At 37.3% G+C, this 15,831-nt stretch overlaps 1 long non-coding RNA gene across 1 annotated transcript; it reads right to left on the reverse strand.

Moving 5' to 3' along the window:
• Nucleotides 1-12,806: 12,806 nt before the first annotated feature.
• On the reverse strand, nt 12,807-14,810 carry LOC146682552 (uncharacterized). The gene is made up of 4 exons (XR_014917671.1): nt 14,716-14,810; nt 14,520-14,537; nt 14,287-14,361; nt 12,807-13,851 (listed from the first exon to the last, which is right to left on the reverse strand). It is a non-coding gene; the product is annotated as an uncharacterized LOC146682552 (long non-coding RNA).
• Between the last annotated feature and the right edge of the window lie 1,021 nt (nt 14,811-15,831).

The following is a 15,831-nucleotide window of genomic DNA, read 5'->3' on the forward strand; positions in this document are numbered from 1 at the left end:
CCAATAGGGATTTACTCTGAGAGTAAACGTCACTGAAATCAACGAAACTGAAAGTAAAATATCTCATATGAACCAGTTTATCACGAAGGGAAGTTTAGTTTCAACAAACAAGTTAAAGTACTGAGAACAGTAACTAACAGGTAACTGACAAGGTCACGACAGAAGTACAGCACAGCAATCCTGAGTTTGTCTGAGTGACTTTCCAAGAGAGTTTTCTCGAGAGAGAGACTATCTGTGGATCAGTTTGTGCTGGCACCCTGGACAGCTAGCAATCATTCCTTTTGTTTGTAACCCTGTTTTGCCTTCACCGTAAATAAACACAATGTCACTGAACCTTTAAGTCTCACACTCTTGAGTCCAATTCTTTCCAGTGTCCATGACAGTTTAATCAATTAACTGAGAAATTGCAGAAAAAACAGGAACCTGTAAATATTTGGAGTTTAGTTGGATGAAATACTTTCATCATGATTTAATCATCAAACTTGCTGTTGGTTAATTTTCCTTTGACCATCTAATTGAGTATTTGGTTCAAGACTAAGCCACTGTGGTCAAGGCAAGTTACCATAATACCATCTAAACAAGAGTTCAGACTGTGATCTAAATGACAAATTTTCAATGTAGTGCAAAAACAAACAACAAAACATTGACAGCATGTGTCAGTAAAAACAACAACAAACCTCCAGTTTGGTTGAAGCGCTGCTTTAAATTATTAATGGAGGAAGAAACGCAGTGTTCCTCTCCCAGTGCTGTGTATCTGCTGCATCGTTCATCCACTGCTGTTTGGGTTCAGCTCTGCTGGTGCTGCTGTCATAACGAATCATCTGAACTTCATCAATCATCCCCGTGGATCCGGCTCTGGGGACTCGGGGTCTGTGAGCAGTGTGGGCTATTATTATTATTATTATTATTATTATTATTATTATTATTATTGTTATTATTATTATTATTATTTGGTGTGTGTTTCATCTGCACTGCTGCTGTTCTCTGTCCACATTTGTATGTAGGCAGGTGTGTGTGTGCATGTGTTTTCTGTGGCCAAATCACAGCCACCTTCAGGCCTGGTGGGTGTGGCCCTGCTAGGGGACTGGCCACACCCGAAGTCCTTGCCACACACCTGCTGCTGATCTGGGCTCGTCGGGGGAGCTGTTTAGGAGAGCGATGGAGCTTCCACCGACGCGGGATTATTGCGTTAGACTTCACGTCAGTCTTCTAGTTTAGTTTAAAAGTCAGTGAGTGTATGTCTTCTGGGATTAAGTGTTTTAACGGCTGTCTCTATTGTTTTCCTCAGGAGGAGTGTGGGACAAGAGAGAGCAGTGAGCACGGGGAGTGCAGAGACACAGGAGCAGAGAGCACTAAACAGGGACTTTTTGGGAAGAAGACACGACACGGGAGTAAAGGGAGAGCACGGGGATTTATTGTCATTTTCGCACTGTAAATAAACGCACCACTTGCAGTGAAGAGTCCAGCGTTCTGGGTCCTCCTTTCCCCCACATCCCCACGGCTTTGCCTGGCAAACCTTGACAATCCCAAGTGTAGAAATACTTCATAGAGTGGGTCACTGTAAGAAATATTTAATGTAGTGAGAAACAGCTTTAAAAATCAGCACATTTTCAAAATAAAAAAACTATACCCACATAACAAGCAGGTGTGCCCCGGATCTGGTGTGAAGCCGGCACTGCTGGCTGACTTCTGGCATGATAAGATGTATGTCATCCAGGTATGGGCCAAGCCTGGCATAGATGACACTGTTTATGTGATGGCATGCCACATCTGGCCCGATTGTGGTTTGGTGTATGTGGCCCAGGCTCACAGAAAACAGGTCTGGCCCGGATCCGGCATTAAGCTGGCACTTCTGACTGACTGGTGTCATGGCAAAGTGTATGTCAACCAGATGTGGGTCAGGTCTGGCAATGATGGCACTATTTATGTTCCTATTTTCCTATTTTAGTTAGGAGACCCAAATGCCATGTTGCAATACTGCTATGGTAGCCAACGTTTCAAATACAGGTTTGACAGGTTTGTAGTGTACACTTATACAAAACCTAGTGACGGTTTACTCATTTCTGCCAGTGGGTGGCTGTAACTCAGGAGGTAGAGCAGGTCACCTACTGCTCAGAAGGTTAGCGGTTTTATCCCTGGCTCCTCCAGTCTGCGTGTCAAGAGTGTGAATGTAGTTAGGAAGCACTCAGTTTAGAGAAAGCGTGTGGTTGGGTGAATGTGACATGTTGTATAGACCACTTTCAATAATCTGGGAACGTGAAAAGCGTTGTATAAGAATCTGTTCATTCACTGTCGAACAGAGTTTTGTCATGTTACTTTTGCACTACTATGCACATGTTTTTATTACATGGCTTAATTAAGGTACACATTAGGCTGACATCTGGGGCCAGAGTTGAAACTCTTCTGGGCCAGTAAAGGACCACCAGTGTGTCTGCAACTGGCCTTGTGCTGGCCCATGTGTGGGCCGCCTCTGGCGAACCAGATCTGGGTCACCAAAGCGCCGCCATCCTTTGCGGTATGTGGGCCACGTGTAAGCACATTGTGTGGGACAGATCCGGGCCATACCAATTTTGCTATGTGGGTAGTGTCTCCTCTATAAATACAAAAATAGATTTAAGAATCAATGTTTTATCTTTACAGATCATCTTATATTAAAAACTTACATTTTGTAACTACAATATTGTTTTGTAAAAACTGTTGTTTGTAGGTCATTTTGATTTGGTTATACTTTCATGATGCATCAGTAATGATTTACAGTCCTTATTATGGCATTAACCCGACCATAGGCTGCCAATAAATATTTTTTTTAGTATTGTGCAGATTACAACTGTTTCTTTCCCCTTTTGCTAATATTACACTTCTATACCTTACACCATAAAACATTATGAGCAGCTTAAATTTTTCTTCGTCTACAATTAGAAATTTAATTTCAACAAAAATAATTTGTAAACCAACACTCATTTAGGTTTTAATGTTTGTAGCTGTTTGTAGGCTTTCTGCAAACAGCTACAAACAAACATCAGGGACCCAAACCAGCCCTCTCACGGCCTGTTTTCCCTCCAGCATCTGGAAAGAGGAGACGGAGCATCAGCTGCAGAACCAGCAGGATGCTTGAAGACTTTGCACTAACAATCCTTATTTTAGATTTGTTATTACTGTATTTTATTTCTTTTACTGATCATTGTACCGTAGAGGCTGATGAGAAGCAACATTTTGTTGAAGCCTTTGTACTTCTGTAAAAACAACAACAACAACAACAACAACAAAAACAAACAAAGTGCGAAATAAAAAATAAACTTTGAATCTTGAATATGTGCAAGCCGAGAGTCTGTTTACAGTAACACCTGAGCCACCTGAGAGCAACACTATCTCTAAAGAACAGTTTCATTTTTATGAAGCTTACCTGCAGACACAGACGCTGTCCAGTAAAGAAGCAGCATCATAAACGTCCTCATTTTCAATTCAATACTCGCATTATAAGAAGAAAAAATTAATACAACCGTTTATTGTTTTAATTTTGCCACAAAATGAAACTACAGCCTCTGAGTCCGCACGCGCAGTGACTCCTCTCTGACCAATAGGAATTCAAAGCTGGATGCGCCTCACCAGTAACCAGGCAAAATGGGAGAACCGAGGTTTATTTATTTACTAATTTATTTTGGAAAGTGAAAAGCTTCAGGCAGAAACAAAGAGCTAGTAGCGCGTAATCTGTGATTTTGATCAGAGACCTAAAGTGACGCAGGGATTAAAGACGCATACCAATCATGTATATTTGTGTCACAGCTGTTATCACATATTTTCTGGAGTTATTTGTACTTAATCATATTCTTACTAATGCCATTTTAAAAGTAGTTTAAATTATGCTCATGTTTACACAACTATGCAATTAACCTTGAGTTCCCAGAGTAATCCAGATACAATTATTCATCCACCCACAAATTTAGCTTGCAACCTATTTCACCACATTTTGGACAAGAGATAAGGTACACCCTAACAGGTCTCGCCCAGAGAGAGAGAAAGAGCAACCATACACTCTCACATCCACACCTATGCTTCATTAAATCACCAGTTAACCTAAAATGCGCGTTTTTGGGATCAAGTCAAAGTGAAAGAAGTGTAAAAGAATTGTTGTTAAAGAAATGAAGCTAATAATGATTAACATGAGAAAAACTTTAGCAATGTAGAACTATGTATGAAAACACATAAACCACAATATTTAAGTATTATTGTCTGAATCCAAGGGTTACAGACATAATATTATGCATTTGGAATATAAAAACAAAGTTTTGGATTTTAAGACTTTTTACTAGTTCTGTTTCTCTTGTCCTCATCTGACATTTTTTGTTTGTTTTTTGAGTAGGATTTGCCACAATATCCAATATATTTATTTCTCTCTCGCTCTCATTAATAAGATTTGGATTTCTGAGATGTGGGTCAGCAGCAGAATTCAGTGGGTGGTGTTAATAGACCTGACTGTAACAAAGAAGGAAAAAAATGTCTGTTTGTAGACTCCGCCACACTCAAAATAAAACTGCCGCATGCGCAGTAGCTCCTCTCTGACCAATAGGAATTCAAAGCTGGCTGCATCTTAACAGTAACCAGGCAAAAAAAGGGAACCAAGGTTTTATTTGGAAAGTGAAACTTATCATGACCTCAGAAACAAAGAGCCAGTGGTGTGTAGTCGTTGGGCTCTGTGTCTTTAACCACTACCTCACTGTAGGCCGTCTAATCAAAATCACGTGTATTTGTGTCACAGTTCTTATCACATATTTTCTGAAGTTATTTAATCACATTCTTACTAATGACATTTTAAAAGTAAATTAAATTATGCTCATGTTTACATTCATATACAAATAACTTCCCCAAGCAATCGAGATACAATTATTCATTCACCCACAAATTCAACTGGCAACCTATTCTACCTGATTTGGGACAAGAGGTCAAAGCTTCATGTCTTTCTCTTTCTGCAACGTGATAAAATAATGAAACGATCAACAATTAAAAATAATAATAATTAGCGATGTTAAATTTTGGACGTATAAAAACAACATTTAAGTATTATTGTCTAAATCGAAGGGCTACAGACTGAATATTATGTATTTGCATTCAAAATAAAAATGTTGACTTTCTGTTATTTCTGTCCTCATCTGACGTCTTTCTCATGACTTGCTACCACCCACTCATATGAACTTACTTTAAGTTATAATCCCACTTTTCATGATTAAAGCACTTATTCTGCACATGTCTAAGCATCAAAGACTGTCATTAAGCTTTCTCCAGAATGTGCTGCTGGGTTTGGTTTGTCAGATGGCGCCATCTAGCAATGGGATTGTAGTACTGCTGAATATAAAAGTAAGCTTTGTCTTTAACTGTCTAAGTTTCAGTCAACTAAGTTGTGTTTTCTTACCCCTCCCAATCCAAATGCATAATGCTAGTACGGTGGCTGTTATAGGACAAACAAGTTTTATTCAGCGAAGACTAAAATCATGAAACTGCCTCCATCTGGCAGCAGAGCTCTCTGCTGACAAACGGGCCATCTCTGACTGCGAATGTGCTACCTCTTGTTGTTAGAACTGAAGAAGAGGTGAAAACGACTAAAACTACTAAAAACTCACAAAGACTTAGAATTGGAGAAAAGGGAAAGCAGCAGTGAATAAAGAAATAGACAGCAATGTTTTTGGATATAGAAAATAAAACATGATATGCTGTGGAAATAGGGACTATTTATTAAACTTAAAAATAGGTGTAAAAGCTAGATTATTTAATTGGGACAGAGACCTTCTAGACAAAAGATGAATAAGAGTTTGTATAAATGGTACGCAATCTAATAACTGAGAATGGAACTCCTCAGGGAAGATTGTTTGAGCCATTAGTAATTTTAATTAAGATTAAATATATCTTTGATCAAATTCCTAGGCATATAGGAAAGTCAGCTTTTGCAGATGATACAGTCATCTGTAAGAGAGGAGGAAGTGTGCAGACTGTTTAAAAGCAGCTGCAAGAAGCAGTTAAGCAGGTACAAATATGGGCTACTACATGAGGATTTCAGCTCTCCATAGAAAATAAAACTAAATAGTTTATTTAAACAGGAAACATATAAGCAAATATTGTTTTATCTATCTGTCATTTTAAAGTTTTAGGCGTGCACTTTGATGTAAAGCTTACATGAACACAGCATGTTAACAGGACTGAGAAGAAAATGTAAAAAAGAGTTACAAATATAATGCAGTGGTGGGGACACAAAAGGCAATTCTAAAAAGTATATATGCAAGTTTGGAATCATGGAGCTGTAGCATATGTGTCAGCATTGTGTTATTATCTGTTTGTATTGAGGCGCTTTGCAGCATTTAGCTGAACTGAGCAGAGTATAGACGTCTACACTTCAGTGAGCTGTCACTAGTGGCGCTAGTTAGATGATGTGCTGTGATCATGAGCCGTTTCTCTTTTCCTTTCCCATCATTCTGGTATAACCATTAGTTTATCTGTCCAATGATTTATTTATTTTATTTTATAGATTTCTGTGCACGCTGTTTTACATGTTTTCTGGGAAAGTCTTCCTTTTCTTGAGTAAAACTAGTGTTTTGTACCTTGTTGTAAACCCTCTGTATTTACATTAATTAATTACATTAATGGTTCTCTAGACTGCAGACCACGACAATGATCTACCTAACTCATCAAGTGTTATTGGCTTTGTTAGATGTTTTGAGGTTATTGCATTCATGCACTTTAGTTGTCTTCTGTGGTCTTTCAGGCCTTTTGATGTTGACGAGCTGGTCAGTGCATTCATTCTTTTTAATAACGCACCAGATTATTGATTCTCCATGATGTTGTTTCTCTCCCTAACTTGCACTAACATCACTTTGGGCTTTATATTAAAAAATTACAGCTATTGTACTCATACTTATATAAAAGCTAATCAAAATAATAATAGTTTGACTTTTCATTACACTGCAGACCAGCACCGACCAGGAACAAACCTGACAACAATCTGCTGGCAATGCTAAATTTGTATGATTGTACACAGACCAGTAAAATCTAAGAACAGCTTCAGCTGTTCTACAGGCAGTTATAGCATAAAGCTTGATTCATGCTTTCCTCATGGCATAGTCACATAAAGCTAACACTTCTTTTGAGAATATTTTCAAGCCAAACGCTGGACAGTCACATCAGCAGGTGGAGTTTTTCCTACTTACAAGAGGATCATTGCTGCTTGGATTATATCCTGTGTTGTTGCAGCATAACTACAGCTAACATGAAGTAGAACAGTAGGCCAATATATTTTAAATTCCCTCGTTCAAGACCATGATGACTTAAAATCACAGCTCTATGTAAAGATTTGACTTAATTTTGTGAAAAACAAATAACACAAAAACAGTAACATACCATCTGTACATCAGCTCAATAATTTGCTGTAGGCAAAGGCCAAGACTTACTGTTTGCCACCCAAAGCATTTTTCTTGCAGTATATCTGTCAAAAATGTCCATCAGGATTATTTTTAAATGGATTGCTTTTTCTGGTAACTCACATTTACAATCACAGACAAAAGACAAACAAATTATTAAATTTGTGTGATTTTCCAGTTTGAAAGCACAGAGGTACAGTGCTCAGCACTGTTGACTGTGAGGTTCCTTGTTCAAATCACCTGATTTAATTATATGGTTTTTCCCTCTTTCTACAGTCTAAAGAAGTTAGATTGTGGTTCGTAATTGGACATGATGTGGTTGTGAACATATAGTTGTCTGTGCTGCAACGTGTCTAGTTCCCATGGCTGCAAAACAAGCTTGCGTCATCATTCCTCCACCACCATGTTGACAATTGATATGCTGTGTTTATTTATTTGTTCCTCAACATGGTGCTGTGCATTAAGGCCAAACATTTCCACTTTGGTATTTTCTGTTGAAACTTTAAAACTTAATCTGCACTGGAATTTAGAAAGGAGGAGGAGACTTTCACCTGACAACTAACCAAACATACCATATTTGTTCAGTCTTTCTCTAATTGTACTCATAAACCTTAACATGTACAGTAACATGCTAAATGATACCTGTAGATTTGTATAGCTCTTTATTTTATTTACTCTTTATCATGTAGTTTCTCTGAGCACTGCATGGTCTCACCCTGGGGTGAATTTGCAGGGTGAACTGTCCTTGTAAATAATGTAAAGAACAATAGCTACTCTATTATACAATACAAAATTATACAAGAGACAGATACACAGTTCAAAGTTAGGAGGAAATTTCAATATTGTGTTAAATTCTTGAGTCGCCCTTTATTCTTATTTCTTTATATTTTCCTTTCAAAGAGCCAGACTTTGTTTTAATTTTTAACTAGTCTTTATCAATAACTCTCCAGGCTTTTAGAAAGTCTTTCAAAGTGTTTCTTGTTATTCCCAAAGAGCTATGAGCTGAAAACTTACATAGAAAACTGTCTCTAGTTTATGGTCTATAGTCTCTGTGTAATATCTTCACAGAGAACAGAAAAATCAGCTTTAAACATCCTTCAAGAAGTCTGGAGAACTCTTCCTGAAGACCTCATAAAGGAAATGACAAGAAAGCTGCCCAGGAGTCTTTGTTAAAGACGATCATACCGAATGTTCACTTTCAAGCTTGTTAGAATTATACAGACTCTCTTTTTGCCTCATATACTGAATTTATACTTTTGTTTGTATGTTTGTTCATTTTTCCATAAATCATTGCACCTATTCCTAATAAAGTATATATTTTTTAAAATGACAGATAGCTCAAGACTTTTTCAGAGTTCTTTATATTTTGAGATAAAATGTGAGATTCATCATTCATAGTCTGATTTCTGTCAAATTGCTTATTTTTAAGGACAAAGCCACGAAAGGTGTTTTAAATAAACAGAAAATGAACTAACATATTATAACTACTTGTAAAGTGGATGAAGCATTCAACACAACAGAGAGTGAAAAAGGGCAGATCTGCAAAATGAATGTACATCAGCATCTGATCTAACCTGTTTTTAGCAGATAACTCCTCACATATTCCAAATATTTTTGCCACTCCTGGGCGAAGTAGCTGCTCTAACAAAGCTTTGTTACTGTCACTCTTCGTTTCACTTTCAAAGGCCTGCTGTTCTTGAGTTATTAGTATTTGCATGTAGTGATATAGTCTTCTCTGTCATAGACTGATCATAACTGTTAAGTTCTTCACTCGCACCATCCTATTCACAACTGGTCTCTGTGGGACACAGACTGCAGTCAACAGAGTGAAATCCAGGACAGCCACATACAGTGGTATGCAAAGGTTTGGGCATCCCTGGTCACTTCCATGATTTTTCTTCAGAAATCTTTGGTTGTTTGGATCAGCAATTTCAGTTAAATATATCATACAGCAGACAAACATAATGATATTTGAGAAGTGAAATTAAGTTTTTAGGATTTACAGAAAGTGTGCAATAGTTACTTAAACAGAATTAGGCAGGTGCATAAATTTGGGCACCCTTATTGTTTTATTGATTTAAATACCTTTAGCACTGATTATTGGAACACAAAGTTTGTTTGGTAAGCTTATTGACCCTTGACCTACATACACAGGTGAATCCAATCATGAGAGAGAGTATTTATGACTGCCCATTGCAAGTTTTTCTCCTCTTTGCATCTTCTCTGAAGAGTGGCAACATGGGAGCCTCAAAACAACTCAAATGACCTGAAAACAAAGATTGTTCAACATCATGGTTTAGGAGAAGTATACAAAAAGCTATCTCAGAGATTTCAGCTGTCAGTTTCCACTGTGAGGAACATAGTGAGGAAATGGGAGACCACAGGCACAGTTCTAGTTAAGGCCCGAAGTGACAGGTCAAGTAAAATCTTAGATAAGCAGAGGCAAAGGATGGTGAGAACAGTCAGGGTCAACCCACAGACCAGCTCCAAAGTCCTGCAACATCATCTTGCTGCAGATGGTGTCACTGTGCATCGTTCAACTATTAAGCGAGAGCAATGCAGGAGAAGACTTTTCTGTGCACATGCCACAACCAGAGTCGTTTGAGGTTTGCTAAAGCACATTTGGACAAGCCAGCTTCGTTTTGGAATAAGGTGCTGTGGACTGAGTTATTGAGTTATTTAGACATAACAAGAGGCGGTATGCATGGCGGAAACAGAACACAGCATCCCAAGAGAAACACTTGCTACCCACAGGTAGTGGTGACGGTTCCATCATGCTGTGGGGCTGTGTGGCCAGTGCAGGTACTGGGAATCTTGTTAAAGTTGATGGTCGCATCGATTCCAGTCAGTATCAGCAGATTCTTGAGAACAATGTTCAAGAATCAGTCACAAAGCTGAAGTTTGGCCGGGGCTGAATATTTCAACAAGACAACGACCCTAAACACTGCTCAAAGTCTACTAAGGCATTCATGCAGAGGAACAAGGACAATGTTCTGGAACGGCCATCTCAGTCCCCAGACCTGAATATTATTGAAAATCTATGGTGTGACTTAAAGCGGGCTGTCCATGCTGGGAAACCATCAAACCTGACTGAACTGGAGATGTTTTGTAGAATCCAGACTCTCATTGGAAGCATTTAGAGGCTGTTATTTCTGCAAAAGGAGGATCTACCTAATATTGATGTAATATTTCTTTTGGGGTGCCCAAATTTATGCACCTGCCTAATTTAGTTTAAGTAACTATTGCACACTTTCTGTAAATCCTATAAACTTCTTTTCACTTCTCAAATATCATTATGTTTGTCTGCTGTATGATATATTTAACTGAAATTGCTGATCCAAAAAAATCAATGATTTATGAAGAAAATCATGGAAATTATCAGGGGTGCCCAAACTTTTGCATACCACTGTACTAACAGCTAATATCACATCTTTACCACAGATAAACTTAGACAGACAGCAAAATCAGGTATTTACATGTATTGTTTGTTTCATTTTTTATTAATCCCAGTTTAACTCCATCTGAGAAATACACTGGGATGAGATGGAGTGAAACCAAGAAGCGAGCTCTATATGTAGTACTAACGCAGACACAGATTTTGCTTTTTTTAAATAGTGACCTCAGGCTGAAAAATCCTATCCAATCAGAGCTGACCCGAGTGGTTTTACAGAGAGTTTTGTCAGTAAGCACTGACACATTATTACACTTCCTGACATTCTGGATGAAAAGTGTTTGAATTAAGTCATGTGAGATGAGAAATGAGACCTCAGAATATAAAGTACTTTCTAATTTTGTACATTTTTACAGTTTCTTTTCCTTAAATATTAAAATATTGTTCCAGGCAAGGTCATCATCTTTGGATACTTCAACGTTTAAGCATAATGTAGATTTATCTACAGAAATGTTTTCTTAAATAATTTTAAAAAGTTTCTTTCAGAGTACAAATAAATAAATTTGATTATAATAAATGTTTTAATTTCTAATATAGCTGCTTTTTTTAATGCAAAAGATTTTGTTAGCCAGAACAATTTAGAGTTTACAGAGATTTAAAATAACAGTAAAAAAAATTTCCGGTGCTTTAAGAATGATTTTTTTTTTTTTTAAGCTTTGGTGCAGCTCATGTGCTCAGGGTTGTTTTTTTGTTTTGTCATTCAGCTTTTGGATTTAGTTTCTCCTGGACCTCAGCCTTAAACTCAGAAACGCATACTAATCTAACCTGACAGTTTTACTAACATTAAACATAATACTACCATTTTTGAAAGAAACACCTTTTAAATCTCACATTGGAGTTCAGAGCACATGGAAATTAGTTTTGCTTGTAGGACGAAGGAGCATTTAGCTCAAAATATAAATAACTTCGCAGCACTTATTGTCCTCTCATGTTTTGAATGTGCAAAGTCTGTTTCTGAATGAATTATATATGTGATATATATGTAAAGCATAGAGACACAAATGTAAACTTCACAGGACTAAATCTGAATCATTAAATTGTTATCAGTTTGCTTTTTGTTTACAATTATATTTATTCATACTGTGGATCTACTGGCTTGAAGGGTTCAGTGTAGATTTTCTGCTAAACTATCAGCAACTAAAATAATCTGAGACATGTGGCTGAGAGCATCTCAAGCCTTACACTGTTAAAACACCAAACAGTGGCTATAGATGTAACACCATTTGGTTTTAAGAAGCCTTGATTATTAATGTTCGGCAAACATTATTTCAAAATCTCTGCACTAACAGTTCTTTTAAACTCCGTCAAGCTGGCTGGCGGTCATGTGTCAGTTCAAACAAAATGGCATGAGACTGGAATTCAATTTTGCCATCAACTGGTAGTCTTTATTAAATAAGGTATGAGTTTACGTGTCAACACACGCCAAAGAACCCAACCCCCCTAAAAGCAGCTGGCTTCCTTTTATACTCTACCTGATTCAGGCGACCATTCTGGAATAGCACAAGTCTATAAAGTGTGAAGGTTGATTCTGTTCATCTGGACGTAGTTTTCAGTGGGAGAAACATTTCGTCACTCATCCAGGTGACTTCTTCAGTCTCAGCTGACTGCAGGTTTCCCATAAACAGTGCATTTGCACAATAGCTGAAACCAGCCCACTGAAGGAACAATGGGCTGTGAGGTCAGTTACTTCATCATATGCAAATTGTCAAGTCTAGTGTTGGTAAACCAAATGAAAAAAATAAACATCCACAAAAGCAAACATCGAACCACAATACAACACACACACAATACTTTTGTCACGAGGACACTTAATGGACTGGAGCTGGCATCATTACACCTAAGCTTACTGAGCTACTATCACAAGTTAAATTCTAGCTAATCCATTAATATTTGGGCTGGATTCATGAAACTTTAGCCAAGTGTACATTTTATTTTAAAAAAAGTCACAGAAATTTGGATTATTTGGGACTTTATTGAAAAACAAAAGTACAAAAAGGAGAGAAAGAGCTATGCAGTTTTACTGATATATAAACAGAAACAAACCCACCAATGTGTTAAAAACATAACCCACACAAACCTCCAGAATCTCAACTTGAACTAAACTCTAAAATCAAAAACACTCAAAACTTGTCTTAAATCAAACAACAGAGAATAAACATAATTTTCATTAATTAAGAAATAAATCAGATATAAAGTAAAATCTTTTAAGGTCTCCTGGAATTCAACACATGTTTGTGAAGGGGGGCCGGCTGCTTCCAAATAGAGCCCATTTCATTCATAATGTTGTAAATCCAAGCCCATTATGTATTCATGATCTGAATCCTGGGTTGTGTGAAATCCCAGAAATACACCTTAGACAAAGTGAATCTGTGAACTAAGGTGTAGGTCTGTTAGATTATGTTGTGGTGATCCTCGGGTTGGTGGATTTGTGTTCATACTGCAGTGCAAAATTAAAACCAATGGAAGATGGACAAGAAAAGTTCAAAGCCATCAGGTGCTCAGTTTAGAAAAATAGAAAAGAAGAGGAGGAGAAACGAGCAAAAGATACAGGAAGCAAATGTGTCATGTATCCTGAAACAATCAGAATCAGAATACTTTATTAATCCCTAAGGAAGGTTACAGTTGCTCAAAGAAGAAATGGTAAAATAGTAACAGTAAAGACTAAACTCCAAACAATACATTATGTTACAGATTTTAATATTAAGTCATTAGTTATTGTCAATTGTTGATTTGTCCAGTTCTCATTGTATGACGAATTATGATGGCTGTTTGGTAGCAGTTTGTATACTATGCATACTCTCTCTCTCTTCATATGTGTGTGTGTGTGTTTCTCCGGTGAAATTCAGCATGGTTCCAACGAAGGTTTTCTGTTCATGTACAATCCTTAATGTTTTATGTGCGTGTGTGTGTGGTGGTGGTGGTGTTGGTGTGGAGGGGGGGGGGGGGGGGGGGGGGGCAGAGGGAATGTTGGCCCGAATGCAATATATCTCCATAAACCTGCAGACAAAAATTAAACAACATTAAGATTTTGTTAAACAGTGATTTAGAATAAATATCTGCTACATATTTACTGATAAAATCATTTACACATAAAAGAGCTCTGGTTCAGTGAAATATTTGATTAGAAAACTTTGTGAGCATAAACATTTGTTTTAATCTGGCACAGTTTTATTATACATTAGTTAATAAATAGTTCATTAATGTTGTGTTGTCACTGTTTGTACTTGATACAACTTTAAAGTTTAACTGGCAAACAGATGTGAATTTTTCAGAAAAACGTCTTCCTTTTAATAATATAACTTACTATAATTTGACTTTTAGACACTTTTGATGAAAAGTAATTGAAAGTGTTGGTGGAGTTATAGTGTGTTGCAGCAGTTTACAGAAATAAAGAAACAGTTTAACAGCTTTGTTTAAAGTGAAGTAACTCACTGTGTGGAAGGTTGTTTGTCATTTAGAATTTTGGAGCAGGATTCAGTGGCTCCTTAACCACAGGATCCTTCATAGCTGTAAAAGTTCAGAAACACATTGTTAGTCCACATCCTGTCTGAACTTACACTTGTTCAGAACCCTGAAAAAGTTATTTACCATAAAATACAGAAAAATACTTTGTGATCTACAGAATGTTTAAGATATAAGAGAAAACAGACACTAGTTTTACTTACGAGGCTGGGAGCATCTGCCTGAAGTAAAAGAGAAAATAAAGATAATTTAAACTCTTATAGTTATAATATTTCATGCATTTCTTTTGTCATATTATCATGTAATCCATATTTCCATGACACTGTGCCTGTGCTGCTTATACACTTTTGTATAAGAGCATTAACTAAAAATTATTTTTTTTATGTTTTTCTCCCTCACTTGTTTTCTTTTTGTAGACAATGAATCCAGTCACAGTGCCGAGGACAACAACCACAGCAAAAATGGCAATGATGATGGTGAGATTATTTTCTGTAGATCAACAACAACAAACAAATAACAAACTGAGGCAGTAAAGAGAATAATCAGTTTCACCTAGATAAAAATAATGGAAAAAATATTAAGAAAATAAAAGACCAGCAGCTGCACGACAAACACAGAATCCACTTTAGCATATCACAGACTTGCAAACTTTGTCTCTATAAGCACAAAGTAAAGAAATATTTAAATACAAAGCTCAACAAAAAAGCATGTTGATGAGGTTCTGTATTCATCAAAGCTCAGTAAAGAGTGAATAGACAACAATAAAGAGCTATGCTAGATAAAAAAATATCTGCTTTACAGCTTTCAAAACATTTAATTGGGAAAAATATTTTTAGGAAGTGAGCACTCACACGATGATCCATGTATGTTTGTATAACATATCAGTGTTACAGACTGAAGAGGAACTTAACAGATAAAACCACATGAACTGCAGGACTCCTAAAATTTATATTTTTCACTATTATCACTTCTGATTCCTGTGTTACCTTCATTGGTCCTGATCACTGCTTTGTCCAGTTTGTTGATGATGTCCTCGTTCACACCAGAGAGCTGAAACACACATCTGTATCTGTGCCAGTCTTCAGGTTTGATTGATGAGACATCCAGGTCAACACTCATCTGGAAGGTCCCGTCATTGTTGGTGAGAATCTCTCCTTTGTTCACACCCTCATGAAGCTCCACTCCATCTTTTTTCCAGACCATCTCGGCTCTGTTAGGATAGAAACCTGTAGCGTGGCAGGTGACTGGAGAGGAGGAAGACTTCTGGAGGAGAGACACTTTGGGGAGATCTGTGGAGTAAAGACAAACAGTTGATTTCTGTGTCTGAGAACTGCACATGTCCAGATTCAGGACAGACTAAGAAACCCACTATTTCAGATCATCTGTGATCATTTCTTAGGGAGAGCTGATGAGACGGTGGTTCCACTCCTGATGATACACCAGGAGAAATTCAGCACTGCATGAGGACGAGGAGGAGAAAGAAGAGCCAGCACCAGCTGAGATATGGAGCGAGCA

The sequence above is a fragment of the Copadichromis virginalis genome, linkage group LG22 (genome assembly GCF_057382275.1).
Source record: "Copadichromis virginalis isolate Kocher_CV1m ecotype Utaka linkage group LG22, C_Virginalis_male_GT1.1, whole genome shotgun sequence".
In the NCBI taxonomy this organism is placed as follows: Eukaryota; Metazoa; Chordata; class Actinopteri; order Cichliformes; family Cichlidae; genus Copadichromis; species Copadichromis virginalis.